The sequence below is a fragment of the Balaenoptera acutorostrata genome, chromosome 2 (genome assembly GCF_949987535.1).
Source record: "Balaenoptera acutorostrata chromosome 2, mBalAcu1.1, whole genome shotgun sequence".
NCBI lineage: Eukaryota > Metazoa > Chordata > Mammalia > Artiodactyla > Balaenopteridae > Balaenoptera > Balaenoptera acutorostrata.
Window position 1 is genome coordinate 121556643 of NC_080065.1, and position 13389 is coordinate 121570031.

Here is a 13389-nt window from a genome sequence, read left to right on the forward strand (position 1 = left end):
CATCCATAAGTTCATTCTTAATTCTCCCTTTTTTACGCTTTCTTTTTCAGGTTTTGGTCAGGATTATGCTATCCTCATAAAGTGCGTTAGGAAGCTTTCCATCTTTCTCTATACTTTGTAAGAGTTTAATCAGCCTGAGAATTTTCAGTGTTCCGTCACGCTCCATGGAAAGCAGGGGATTTTTCTTGTTCATTTCCACAAACCCAGTGACAACAGTGCCTGGGACACAGCAATTAGATTATTTGCTGTCCTTTCTGTTCTACCTAAAGAGGGGTCCGTGGCATTGTTCTGGGTTCCTGTCGTAACTTAAAGGAAAACTTTCACAATGTCTGGAGCCCTTGAGGTCCTGCAAATGAAGGAGGGGATGTCCTCAAACTCCTAGCAGCAGGAACCCACTTAGGTGGCACCAACCTTGACTTCCAAATGGAACAGTACGTTTACACAAGAAAAAGTAATTGTATCTACATCATAAATCTGAAGAGAACCGGGAGAAGCTTCTGCTGGCAGCTCATGCCATTGTTGCCTTTGAAAATCCTGCTGGTGTCGTGTCATATCCTCCAGGACTACTGGCCAGTGGGCTGTGCTGAAGTCTGCTGCAGCCAGTGGGGCCACTCCTATTGCTGGACACTTCACTCCTGGAAACTTCACTAACCAGATCCAGGCAGCCTTCTGGGAACTGCAACTTCTGTTGGTTACTGATCCCAGGGCCTGCCCCGCATGTCTCTGGGTAAAGCACACCCTCCTCTGCGCCGTGTGGACGTTGCCGTCTCACACATGGGCAAGGGCGCTCACTCAGTGCACCTGATGCGCCGGATGCCGGCCGGGGAAGTTCTGCGCCTGCGCGGCGCCATCTCCCGTGAGCACCCGCGGAAAGTCACACCTGCTCTACTTCTACGGGGACCCTGAAGAGATGGTAAAGGGAGAGCCGGCTACAGCTGAAAAGCTTGAGAGCACGGAGGAACTTCAGGGTGAACGGACTGCCCCAGCTCCCGAGTTTACGGCCCCTCAACCGGAGGTGGCAGGCTCGGCTGCAGGCGCAGGGGCCCTCTGCCCTCTTCGGCGACTCCCCGCTGAAGACTAGTCAGCCCGCCTCCCAGGACGGCACTGCAGCCAGTGGGTAGGTACATCCGCCAGGTCGCCTTAAGCTGTTCTTCCGCAGACTCTTAAACAGAAAATGCAAATAAGGTTGACGGAAAACAACCGTTTCTTTAAAAAAAAAAAAAAAAGCATTGCTGAACGAATTAAGTTCTCATAAGAACTTGTCCATAAAATCTGGTTCTGATGACTTTCGGAGGTTAACTCTGGCATTTTCTGTTTTTGTAATCTTTTTAGTGCTCTATTAGGTTTTTCACTTATTGATTTTTTTTTTTTTTTTTGCGCATATTCCTAGAAGATGATCCCAGATTTTTGCTAACAAAGTAGTGATATTGTGCATTTTGCCCACATTTTCTCTTTGGTGAAACTTGTAGGAAAGTTGTATAGCTGATTATTTTCAGAGAATCAAGTTATGCTTTTATTTATCAATACTGTGTATGATTTTTCTTATTCTAATTTAGCATTTTTGCTATATTATAAATTATTATTGCCTTAATTAATTCCTTCTTACCTGATTTAGATTATTTTATTGTTCCTCTGCTAGCTCCTTAAGTCACATGTTTGCTTCATTTTTAAAACAGATAGTAGCTCCAGTTATTGAGTACACTATTACATGTATTATCTCACTGAATCCTCATAACACCCCATAAGGCCTCATAAGAAGTCTTTAGCATAGTGTTTATGAGTGCAGACTCGAGCTACGGTTGCTGCCATTTGTAACTTGTGCATGTGACTTCTCTGTGCTCCTATTTCTTCACCTGTAAAATGGGATAATCATATAATCTACATTATAGGCCTGTTAAGGGAGATAAATAAATTCATACACATAAAGCCCCTAGAACCGTGTCTGGCACATATTTTGCACCATGGAAGTAGTTGATATTATTATTTAAAGATGAGGAATTGAAGCTTTATAAAGTTAAGTAACTCGCCCAGGATCACATAGTTATTACTAGATAAGAAGCCAGTCTTTTGAACACAGCAGCCTTGTGTAGATTTTGGGGTGTGGTTTGCTTGTTCTCATTAATTTCTTTTTTTTTTTTTTTAAAGGAATTCCTTTATTTTTAAATTTTTATTTATTTATTTATTTATTATTTTTGGCTGTGTTGGGTCTTCGTTTCTGTGCGAGGGCTTTCTCTAGTTGCGGCAAGTGGGGGCCACTCTTCATCACGGTGCGCGGGCCTCTCACTATCGCGGCCTCTCTTGTTGCGGAGCCCAAGCTCCAGACGCGCAGGCTCAGTAGTTGTGGCTCATGGGCCTAGTTGCTCCGCGGCATGTGGGATCCTCCCAGACCAGGGCTCGAACCCGTGTCCTCTGCATTGGCAGGCAGACTCTCAACCACTGCGCCACCAGGGAAGCCCTCTCATTAATTTCTTAATAGTCTATAATTTAAGTTTTGTTTTCTTACTTCATGAAGTTTCTATTGGTTTCTTCCTCTGAATGAAACCTTTTTGTTTCTTCCTATCCACGTGATCTTCATCCTTGGAACTCAGAAATTTCACCAGAATTTGTCTAGTTGTGGCTATTCTTTTTACTCCTGACCAGCAAATAGCCCATTTGATTTTTTTTTTTTTTTTTTTTTATGATTTCTTCTTTTATTTATTTATTTATTTATTTATTTATTTTTTAAGGATTTTCTTTTTAATTAATTAATTTATTTATTTTTGTCTGTATTGGGTCTTCGGTTCGTGCGAGGGCTTTCTCCAGTTGCGGCAAGCGGGGGCCACTCTTCATCGCGGTGCGGGGACCGCTCTTCATCGCGGTGCGCGGGCCTTTCTCCATCGCGGCCCCTCCCATTGCGGGGCACAGGCTCCAGACGCGCAGGCTCAGCAATTGTGGCTCACGGGCCCAGCTGCTCCGCGGCATGTGGGATCCTCCCAGACCAGGGCTCGAACCCGTGTCCCCCGCATTAGCAGGCAGATTCTCAACCACTGCGCCACCAGGGAAGCCCAGCCCATTTGATTTTAAGATCATAATCTTTCTTCCAATTAAAATCTTTTCTTTTATTTTTTTGATCATCAATCTTCATTTTTGTCCTCCTATAATTCCTATTGTACATATTTTGAAATGTCTTAAACTTATTTTTCATGCCTTTGTTTTTCCCTTAAATTTCTTACCATTGTTTTTACTCCTGGTTTCTGGGGGAACTTTTGGATTGGGTCCTTTAATTCCCAATTCAATTATTTGCAGAATCCAATCTGTTGTTTAACTGCCTCTATTGAGGGTTTTTTCCCCACCAATGAATATTTTAACTTAAAATTTTCAACGTGCATTCCAAATAGTATGTAATAAGCTCATGAAGCCCATCATGCACCATTTTTATAAAAATGATTAATTAAGAATTCCACCAAAGCTTTTATTTCCATTAAAGGTTCTTTGACCCTGGATACAGCCATCCAACTTCTCTTTCTCCGAAATCTGATACCCACTGTCAGACCCTAAACCAATTTATTTGGTTCAGGCTCACTCTCCCCCATACCTTACTTCAGCATCTTTCCATCTTCTTTTTTGATCTTTAATAAAGTTTTAATTTTAGAACAGTTTAAGGTTTACAACACAGTTGTGAATATAGTACAGAAAGTTCTCATATACCCCACATCTAGTTTCCCCAGCTATTAACCTCCTACATTTGTTACTTATGTACATGGTACATTTGTTACAATTGATGAACCAATATTGATACATTATTATTAACTGAAGTCCTTACATTATTCAGATTTTCTTAGTTTTTCCTTTATGTCCTTGTTCTGTTGCAGGATCCCATCCAGGACACCACATTATGTTTAGTCGTTATGTCTCTTTAGGCTCTCCTTGGCTGTGACAATTCCTCAGACTTTCCTTGTTTTTGATGACCTTGACAGTTTTGAGGAGTACTGGTCAAGCATTTTGTAGAGAATGTCCCTCAGTTGAGATTTGCCTGATGGTTTTCTCATGATTAAACTGAGGTTGTGTGTTTTGGGAGGAAGACCGCAGAAGTCAAGTGCTATTTTTGTCACATCATATCAAAGGTACATACATCAACATGACTTATCCCTACTGATGTTGACCTTGATCATCTGGCTGAGGTAACATTTGTCAGGTTTCTTACTGTTGATTATTCTTTTCTCCTTTTTCCGTACTGTACTCTGTAGAAGGAAGTCACCATACATAGCCCACACATAAGGAGCAGGGAGCTATGTTCCATTTTCTTGAGGGCTGAGTATCTACATAAATTATTTGGGATTCTTTTGCATGGGAGATTTGCCTCCTCATTTATTTATATCAGTATGGACTCATGAACATTTACTTTACACTTTGGGTTACAATCCAATACTGCCTTATTTATTTTGTTGCTCAAATTGTTCCAGCTTTAGCCACTTTGGAGATGTTTAAATTGTCTTCTGTGTCCCTTTTGACCCTATCATTGTGGCTTTTTTCGTTTTTTGAGCACTGTATTACTTTCTGGTACCAGAAGATATTCCAGGCTCACCTTGTCTATTTGCTTCCCCAGTCCTAGAATCAGCCATTTCTCCAAAGAGTGCGGATTCCTTTTATTGGAATGGTATTAGAAAGCAAGATGGAAGCTAGCTGTGTTCATTGCTGCTGGGGTTCTGTTTTTTTTCTTTTCAGTTGTGCAATTGTATTTTTTATCTTCAAGAATTGTTACATATTATTTGCTTTCCTAACAGCCTGCTCTTGCTTTATTGATACAATGTAAGAGTAAGAATTGTTGGGGGCTTCCCTGGTGGCGCAGTGGTTGAGAATCTGCCTGCCAATGCAGGGCACACGGGTTCGAGCCCTGGTCTGGGAGGATCCCATATGCCAAGGAGCAACTGGGCCTGTGAGCCACAGCTACTGAGCCTGCGCATCTGGAGCCTGTGCTCCGCAAAAGGAGAGGCTGCCATAGTGAGAGGCCCGCGTACCGCGATGAAGAGTGGCCCCCACTTGCCACAACTAGAGAAGGCCCTCGCACAGAAACAAAGATCCAACACAGCATAAATAAATAAATAAATAAATAAATAAATACTAAAAAAAAAAAAGAATTGTTAAAAATATATACACAGGAAGTGGGGGAGAGAGAAGCTCTTTTATTAAGCGCTTTTCATTCAGTATTATTTACTCTGAATGTTCCATTAAACCGCTGAGTACTTTTATATATTTGGTAATTTTTTGCTCTGCTGATGCATATGGACAGCTGTTCAGAAAGATAATCAGGATGGGCAGCTGAGATGGGTCCCAACAGAGACTATGTAAGCCAATGTAATTTCTTTCAGTCCTTAACAAACATAGAAGACAAATTTAGATGTATAATTTTTCTTTAGCAGCTTAGAGATTGAATAGTTTGTTCAGGACAGGAATGGTGCTGTAAGCAGTGCTAAGCTGCTTGGGTGGAATTTCATGTTAGCTCAAGAGCAAGGTCTCCTTCTTGTCTTGGAAGTTGGACATCAGCTAGCACAGAGCCTCCCTCTAGGTTACATCTTGGCCATCACAGAGTCTTCCTCCACCCAGAGGACAAGCCCTGTCCTCAGCAGCCTCAAGGATGCAGATTTTAAGCAAGGTTACTGGATTCCACTCCCCTTGGTCTCTAGCACCTGCTCTAGGTACTTTAGGTAAAAGACTCAAAACAAAAAAATATTGAACTTTGTCTCTGCTCACTCCTTTTTTTTTTTAAACATCTTTATTGGAGTATAATTGCTTTACAATGGTGTGTTAGTTTCTGCTTTATAACAAAGTGAATCAGTTATATATCCCCATATCTCCTCCCTCTTGCATCTCCCTCCCACCCTCCCTATCCCACCCCTCTAGGTGGTCACAAAGCACGGAGCTGATCTCCCTGTGCTATGCGGCTGCTTCCTACCAGCTATCTGTTTTACATTTGGTAGTGTGTATATGTCCATGCCACTCTCTCACTTCATCCCAGCTTACCCTTCCCCCTCCCCGTGTCCTCAAGTCCATTCTCTACATCTGCGTCTCTATTCTTGTCCTGCCCATTGGTTCGTCAGAACCTTTTTTTTTTTTTTTTAGATTCCATATATATGTGTTAGCATACGGTATTTGTTTTTCTCTTTCCGACTTACTTCACTCTGTATGACAGACTCTAGGTCCATCCACCTCACTACAAATAACTCAATTTCGTTTCTTTTTATGGCTGAGTAATATTCCATTGTATATATGTACCACATCTTCTTTATCCATTCATCTGTCGATGGACACTTAGGTTGCTTCCATGTCCTGGCTATTGTAAACAGAGCTGCAATGAACATTGTGGTACATGACTCTTTTTGAATTACGGTTTTCTCAGGGTATATGCCCAGTAGTGTGATTGTTGGGTCGTATGGTAGTTCTATTTTTAGTTTTTTAAGGAACCTCCATACTGTTCTCCATAGTGGCTGTATCAATTTACATTCCCACCAACAGTCTGCCCGCTCCTTTTATAGTAACCTGCTCTATCTCTAGCTCCCTGAGGGGGTACAATGGCCCTGCTCCTCCTCCACGGCTAGTGACAGGTCCTAGAAACCCAGCCCAGCTTAGAGGGCAGGTTTCTCGCTACCCACCCCACAACCCACTGGATTACTTAGACCTCCAGTGTCACTAAGCTAGTGAGAGGCAGAGCCAGGATTCAACCCATGCTCTTTGTATTATCTCATTCTGTCTCTCAGGTTGACCATTAAAGTAAACAATTCAAACTCAATCACTGTTTGTATTGTTCTTTCCATAGTCTAGATAGTGTTAACTTGATGAAACGGGTAAAATGGAATAGAGGAACTTAATAAAACTACTGTGGCCACAGTCACAGTTACAAGTGAAGGTCAGGGTAGGGGTAGCAGGCACCATGAACTCAGAGCAACGGTGGGGAGAAGCCTCAGGCCACAGGCACCATGCACATCCTAGGGGTTTGTTTCACGGCTCCTTTTGGTGGAAAAAAAGGCACCATCTCTGGCTACGTTTCTGCTGTTTCCAGAACGCCTGGGACACCAAGCATGGGAACCAGCAGAGGCCTCACCCACAAAACCATGTGCTTTAGTGTCTGCCTAAAAGAATGAAAGACTAATGTGTTTTCCAAGTTGATTTCAGAAAAAAAGATAAGCAAAGCAAAGAAAGAAAGTCCCCTTGCTCTTCATGACGCTGCATAAGAGGCAGACTGGAGATCCTGTGCAGTACCTCTAAAAGTTCTCAGTAACGGCGGGGGATCTCCAATAGCCAGTGTTCACTTCAGTCATCCTGGTGGGGTTTCAGTTTGGCTCAAAGAGTGCAGAAATTGCTGAATAGAGGATCATCTTAGTTAACAATGGTTACACGATTTTATGAGGTTTTGCTACTAATGGTCCTTTTAGATAAGGTATTTGTTTTATTCATTCCAACTTGTCCTTATTATCCGTCTAAGGAAGCATTGGGGGTCTGAGGTAGGGTCAGGGTCAGTATCAGACTGTGGGTAGGGTCTTTTTTATAGGCTTGTCCCCATGGAAATGTTTGATTCAGTTGCACACTCCCTTTTTCTGGAAGCCTGCTTCTCTTGTGGCCCCAGTGACAGCACATGCTCTTAACTTTCTTCTACCTCATGCACTACCTCTCAGTGTCCTTTGCTGGCTCCTGGCCCCGTCCAGCCTCTCTGTACTAGATTGCCCCAGCACTTGCTTCTGGGCTCTCAGTGCTTTTCTACATGACTTAGATACTCTCCTTCACTCCTGGCTTTACCCCATCCACATGCTGGTTTCTCTCAGTTGTATCTCCAGCACTGGCAGTTTCAGTGAGCTTTACACTTGTGTTACAAATGTAACATATTTAAATATGTCTAGATTGCATTTCCCTCTGAATAATCATATCACCATTTCCCATAATCTCTTGGCCGTAGCAATGTGACTGGAAAGAATTTTTGTATCCTTCAATTATGTTAGAATTCTGTATATAGGGAGAAGATTCTCCCTGCCCCCACCCCATCTCTGCTGTCTGGGCTGTGATGCTTGCTTCCCAGGGCAGGAGAAGAATGGACCAGGATGAATGAAAGTTGGAAGCCCACCTCTTCTGGTACCAAGGGCTTGTTGGGAAAAGAAGGTGGGGCAGAAGAGGCAGACAATGAGAGTTTTTGTTCAGTCTACTTTGGAGGCTAAGAGAGGAGATCATCTCCCATCTGGGCCTGATGCCAGCTTGGGTGATGGGAGGCAGATGGTGGACAAACATCTCAGAGTAAAATCAGTGGTATGGCATGGTCAGGCAGAGACAGGGCTGGGTGGTCACTCTCTAAAGCTATCCTCAGTTCCCATGTGATGAGGATGGGACTCAGAAATGCCCACATGTTCCCAAAGTGTCTGTGGACCATGGCTGGGTAGAGAGCTAGTAAACATTCATAGGGCCACAGTGTGCGTTTGGGTCAGGAGCTGGGTGGAGAATATGACAGGCACCCAGAGGGCTATAAAGGGCCAGCTGACAAGAGGCTGAATCACGCAGGGAGTCCCAGAGCCTTAATCGAGCTCTCACCAGCCATAGGCTGCCAGTTTCAGCAGTGAACACCGGCAGGGCAAGCAGTGACCAGGGCCACGCAAACAAGGTGCACTGCTGCAGAATCCGGAGGTGGTAGAGGACACCAAAAGGAACAAAGACTCCTGCCAGGCACTGCTGGGAGTGCACCATGGGTGCCCAGCATCTTGGGGGAGAGAGGAGTGATGGGATGGAAATCTGAGAGATGGAACCTGTTTAAATTCTTCCCTCAGTTGAAGAATAGCAGACCGGGCTGACTCTAGTTCTCTTCCTCCACCTGTCCCCATCCCTCAGTGGGTCAGGAATCTTGAGGAAGATGTAAGAGGCTATGATCTCTTCACACTTCTGAGTTATACTTAATAGAGTCAAAAATTTCCTCAACTCATGTGTCTGACTGTTTGACACCTAACATGCATCTTAGGCTAACTTTGCCGAAATTGAATTCTTGACCCCTCTCCTAAAAATAAGCTGGCCCACTCCCCGATTTCCCTCCCTCAGTCAGTGACAGCACCGTACCCCATGGGTTTAAGGATCAGCATTGACTTCTCCTTTCCCCTCGCCTCTCACATCTAATCCATCAGTAAGTCCTGCCAGCTCTTCATCCAGGCATATCCTAAACCCACTTCTTTCTTTCTCCACCATAACTATTATCCCTACAAAGATTATTTCAATATCTTGCCCCCTGTTCTCACTCCTGAGGCTGCTTCCTGCCCATATGGTGCATTACGTGTGATAGAAAAATATACGCCTTTCTCCAGGCGAACGTAGGCCCATGCTGGACACAGGGCTTGGTGAGTGGTGCAAAAGCTGGATTTCAAGCCCACTCACCTACTCTGCCTGCCTTCCTTGCGTAGGATCCAACCTACATAAACAGAACCAGCACCCCTCCTCGCTCCTAAGCTTCTCCCTATGATCCATTACCCACCAGCTGCCAGAGGGATCTTTTAAAAACATGAATCGGATATCACTGCCCTGGAAGACCCTCACTGTCTTCCCCAAACCCTTAGCACAGAGTTTCAGCTGCCCGCACCACCTGCTACCCCGTGACCCACGGTGCCCTGCATGCTGGGACCCCTGCTTCCTTCTTCAGCCTATCACGCTCACTCATGGTCACTCTCTCTCTTTCCCTCCTACACGATGCCAGTCCATTCTTTGTGCTCCTGATGTTCCCTCATGCTGGGAAATGCAGGCTGGCTCCTTGCCATCCAGGTTCAAGCTCAAATGTCACCTCCTCAGTAAGGATTTTTCTAAATGCCCCTATTCATACCGCCCTCCTCCCACACCCTTTATCATATTACCTGTTTTGTTTTCTTGAGAGCATTTACCAACCTCTAAAATCATCTTTTTAATGAAAACATTTCCTCTCTCTCTCTCAATAAAAGTTCCAAAAGCAGGGACCATTTCTGTCTGGTCCACCTCTGTTTTCAGAGTCTTGAACAATGAATAGCACATATTTGTTGAATGAACACTTGAATTAAAGAATGAATGGTGAAGATGCATGTGGTGCTATTGTAGGTGTTTCATAAAAAGACTGCACTGCTGACCGGCAAAGTCAAGTCTTTAGTGTTTCTCTGAGAGACAGTGACGTGGCCCTCGACACACGCAGAGGGAAGAATAAGCACAAGAAACCAGTGAGCAGTTTGCTGGACAGTGAACCGTACACTCATAAGTTTTTCAATAATAAATGACATGGCAAGTTGATATCAGCGCCATTGGCGAATCTTAACAAAAGTCATGCTTATATAAAGTTTTATCAGTATTTCAAAAGTTCAGAAATAATTATTATAATGCACTCTACATGGAATATAAAACCATTGATGGAAACTATTGATGTCTAGATTACCATATGAGTTAAGGCAAAGATTTCTTACCTAAAGAAAAACTTATTTTAACAAATAATTCACATAGTATATTCTATTTTGCTAATTTGATGAGGGTGAGAGTGAAATCTCCCCACCCCTTCCTTTTTATAATGTCTAAATTATATAACATGGTAAAGGATGCCCTTCAGTTCTGTGTTTATGATATTAAGGAATCTTTTGGGGTGTTGTCTTTCATTACTGAATTTAAAACTAGAAAAGAGCAAGTTTGAAAGTGTCTGGGTACTTTTACAAAGCCATGCAAAACATATTCTCCTGATGACCATCTTACTTTCTGACTCTGAAACTTATATTTTTACCTTTTGTCTTCATCCTGGTTGTGGTTTAAAAAGTCTGATCACAAAGAATGATAATAACACATACTAAACAATTATTCAAATAGAATAATCTTAAAATCTATTCATCATCAAGTGCTCAAGTTTTCTAAAACATTATTCATTGTGTTACTAAATCCAGGAACCGCCCATTTTCACACAGTTTATTCTACAGCCCTTGTAAATGAATATTACTACTTGTGACTGAGACCTGTCGTAACCAGTTCATGGAACTACTACAATTAGGGCATTTATCAAGAGTCACCATCTTCTGTTACCTTATTTGTTCCTAATGTTCAGTCCTCCAAAGATGGGCTTGTCGTCTGAGGCTCTGACTTGAGGTTTCTCTTCTCACGGTTTCTTCTGTTCAATTTAGGAGAAGCAGTAGTGGCATAGCAGACTAGGTTTCATGGCATTTATTGAGATTACTGTAAGATACTAGTTATTAATATACGCTCTGTTGAACAGTAGAAAAAACAATTGATTTTTACTTGAAACCCACTCTACTTTTCTTCTTCTTTCCTCTTTCTCCCCCTTATTACCTGCTTTCCTCCCTCCCTCCCTCCCTTCCTTCCTTTCTTCCTTCCTTCCTTCCTGTGTATACTGAGTTTCAACTATGCATTGAACCCAGTGTGAAGTAACTACACATGAACACATTTATAAAAGACCTTATTCTGTGCCTGGAACACAGTAGATGTTCCATTGGCAAAAGAATAGAATCAAGTACATGGTTTCTACCTTTGATCCTGGCATGATCAAATCTTTTATTTGGAGTTACCTAGGCACAAATCAATTAGCTTAAATTCTCTTATCATATCATAGAATCTTTAGCAAATGATCCTTCATCTTTTGCTTAAATAAATGAATTTTGCCATGATGCAGTATGGTATGGAAAAAGACCTGTACTTTATTTAGAAAGTGTTGAATAATTAACAAGATAGAGTATATAAAGCACTGTGCCGTAGAAAATGTGTTGGAATGGAAATCAATAGATCTGATTTCAAGTCCAAATTTTGTCCCCAGTGTGCTGTGTAACCTTGAGTCTATCACTCCCTCTGTGTGAACCTCACTTTCCCCATTTGAAAAATTAGAGGATGTATTACTCAGGATTCTTTTAATCAAAAGTGACAGAAATCCAGCTAAAACTAATTCAGGCAAAAAAGAGAATTTTTCAAGTCAGACATCTTCAGGCATGGCTGAATCTGGGAATCAGACAGCATTGTTGGAACACTGTCCTTCTCTCTGCTCTGCTTATCTCTGTGTTGGCCTTACCTCTCCTCCTGCAGATGGACTTCCACTATGGGCTCAAAGGAAGGAGCCACTGTAACCTCACGTTTGCACCATCCCAACTTATTAACTAGAGGAAAGGACTCCTATTTCCCAAGATCTGTATACCAATCTGAGGAAATCTGAGAATGGTCTGCTTTGGTCACATGGCTATCCTTCGGCCCTATCTCTGTTGCTAAGGGGAGTAGGTACTATCCTTGTTTGCGTACAGATCACATGTCTACCACTGAAATTGGTTTTGGGGAGGGATCTTCTTGGTTGCCACCTGGTGTCCATTTTCTGGCCACAGAAAAGAGCTGGAAAGACTTGGGGTGGCACAAGTGTGCTCTCAGCCTTCCCAGGCAATCTGTTTCTCCAAACCTCTGATAGATGAGGAGACACTGAACCAGAGAGACATTTCTCCTTTAAAGTAAACTATGGCGCATTTGCTTTGCTCATTTCTCTGCCCTGTCCTAGTGGATGGTAGTAAGTTTGGTTGCTTACTGGGAGGGTTTCTATTTCCCAAAGAGATGAGGTACTCGCCAAAAGTGAAATGGCTAGACTACGATGAAGTCTGGGCTAAAACTCATACCTACCTTCTCCCGTCCAGTGTCCTCTCCACACCACCATGCTTTTTCTTTGCTCAAGCAGGTAATACTGATTTACCACTTGGTGCCTGAGGTCATGGGCTACTCTAGTTTGGAGGCAGATGACAAGTTAATTCCTCCTGGGCCCAACTTGAAAATCTTCTTATTAGTTTATATGATTTGCATTCCTAGAACACAGGCATTTTTGGAGCATCCTGGTTGACAAGCTCAATCAAATATCACTGCCTCTGACTAAGATGTATAGAATGAATGACTATGTTGAATTATAGGACCTTTTGCAAGAAATGCAATCAGTCATTTCCAAGCACACACAAAAGCAAGACATGGAATGTGCACTGAGGGGCTCAGAGGACAGCAGTTAACGTTTAGGAACCTCAATTTCCTCACCTATAAAATGGGAGAGTTACACTAAGTGGCTTCTAAGGTCCTCCAGAAGTCTGTGAATATATGATTCATGGCCTGTTGGAGTCTCTTTCAGACTTTAGACCCATGGGGCAGAGTTTATTTTAATAAGTAGAGCAGCTATGTGCTGGAGATGCTTGGGGTGCAGGGGTTGTGAGTGTTTGGCCTACTTGACTCTATCTCCAGGGCATTGGCAGTCAAAGTCCTGCCCCCAAACACAGAGGCCTGGCTTGTTGATTCCTGAAATGTCACCACTGGCACTTCATTCATTTTATTTCTGGCTTTGATCTCTCCAAAAGTGCATATAACAACTTTGGAAGAGGCAGCTTATTTAAGCTGTAATCAGAGGTTTCCTGTGTGCTAGTTTTG

At 42.8% G+C, this 13389-nt stretch overlaps 1 pseudogene; it reads left to right on the forward strand.

Annotated features, from left to right (window-relative positions):
* The first annotated feature begins 325 nt into the window (after positions 1 to 325).
* On the forward strand, positions 326 to 1081 carry LOC114236468 (40S ribosomal protein SA-like; annotated as a pseudogene).
* The last annotated feature ends 12308 nt before the right edge of the window (positions 1082 to 13389 follow it).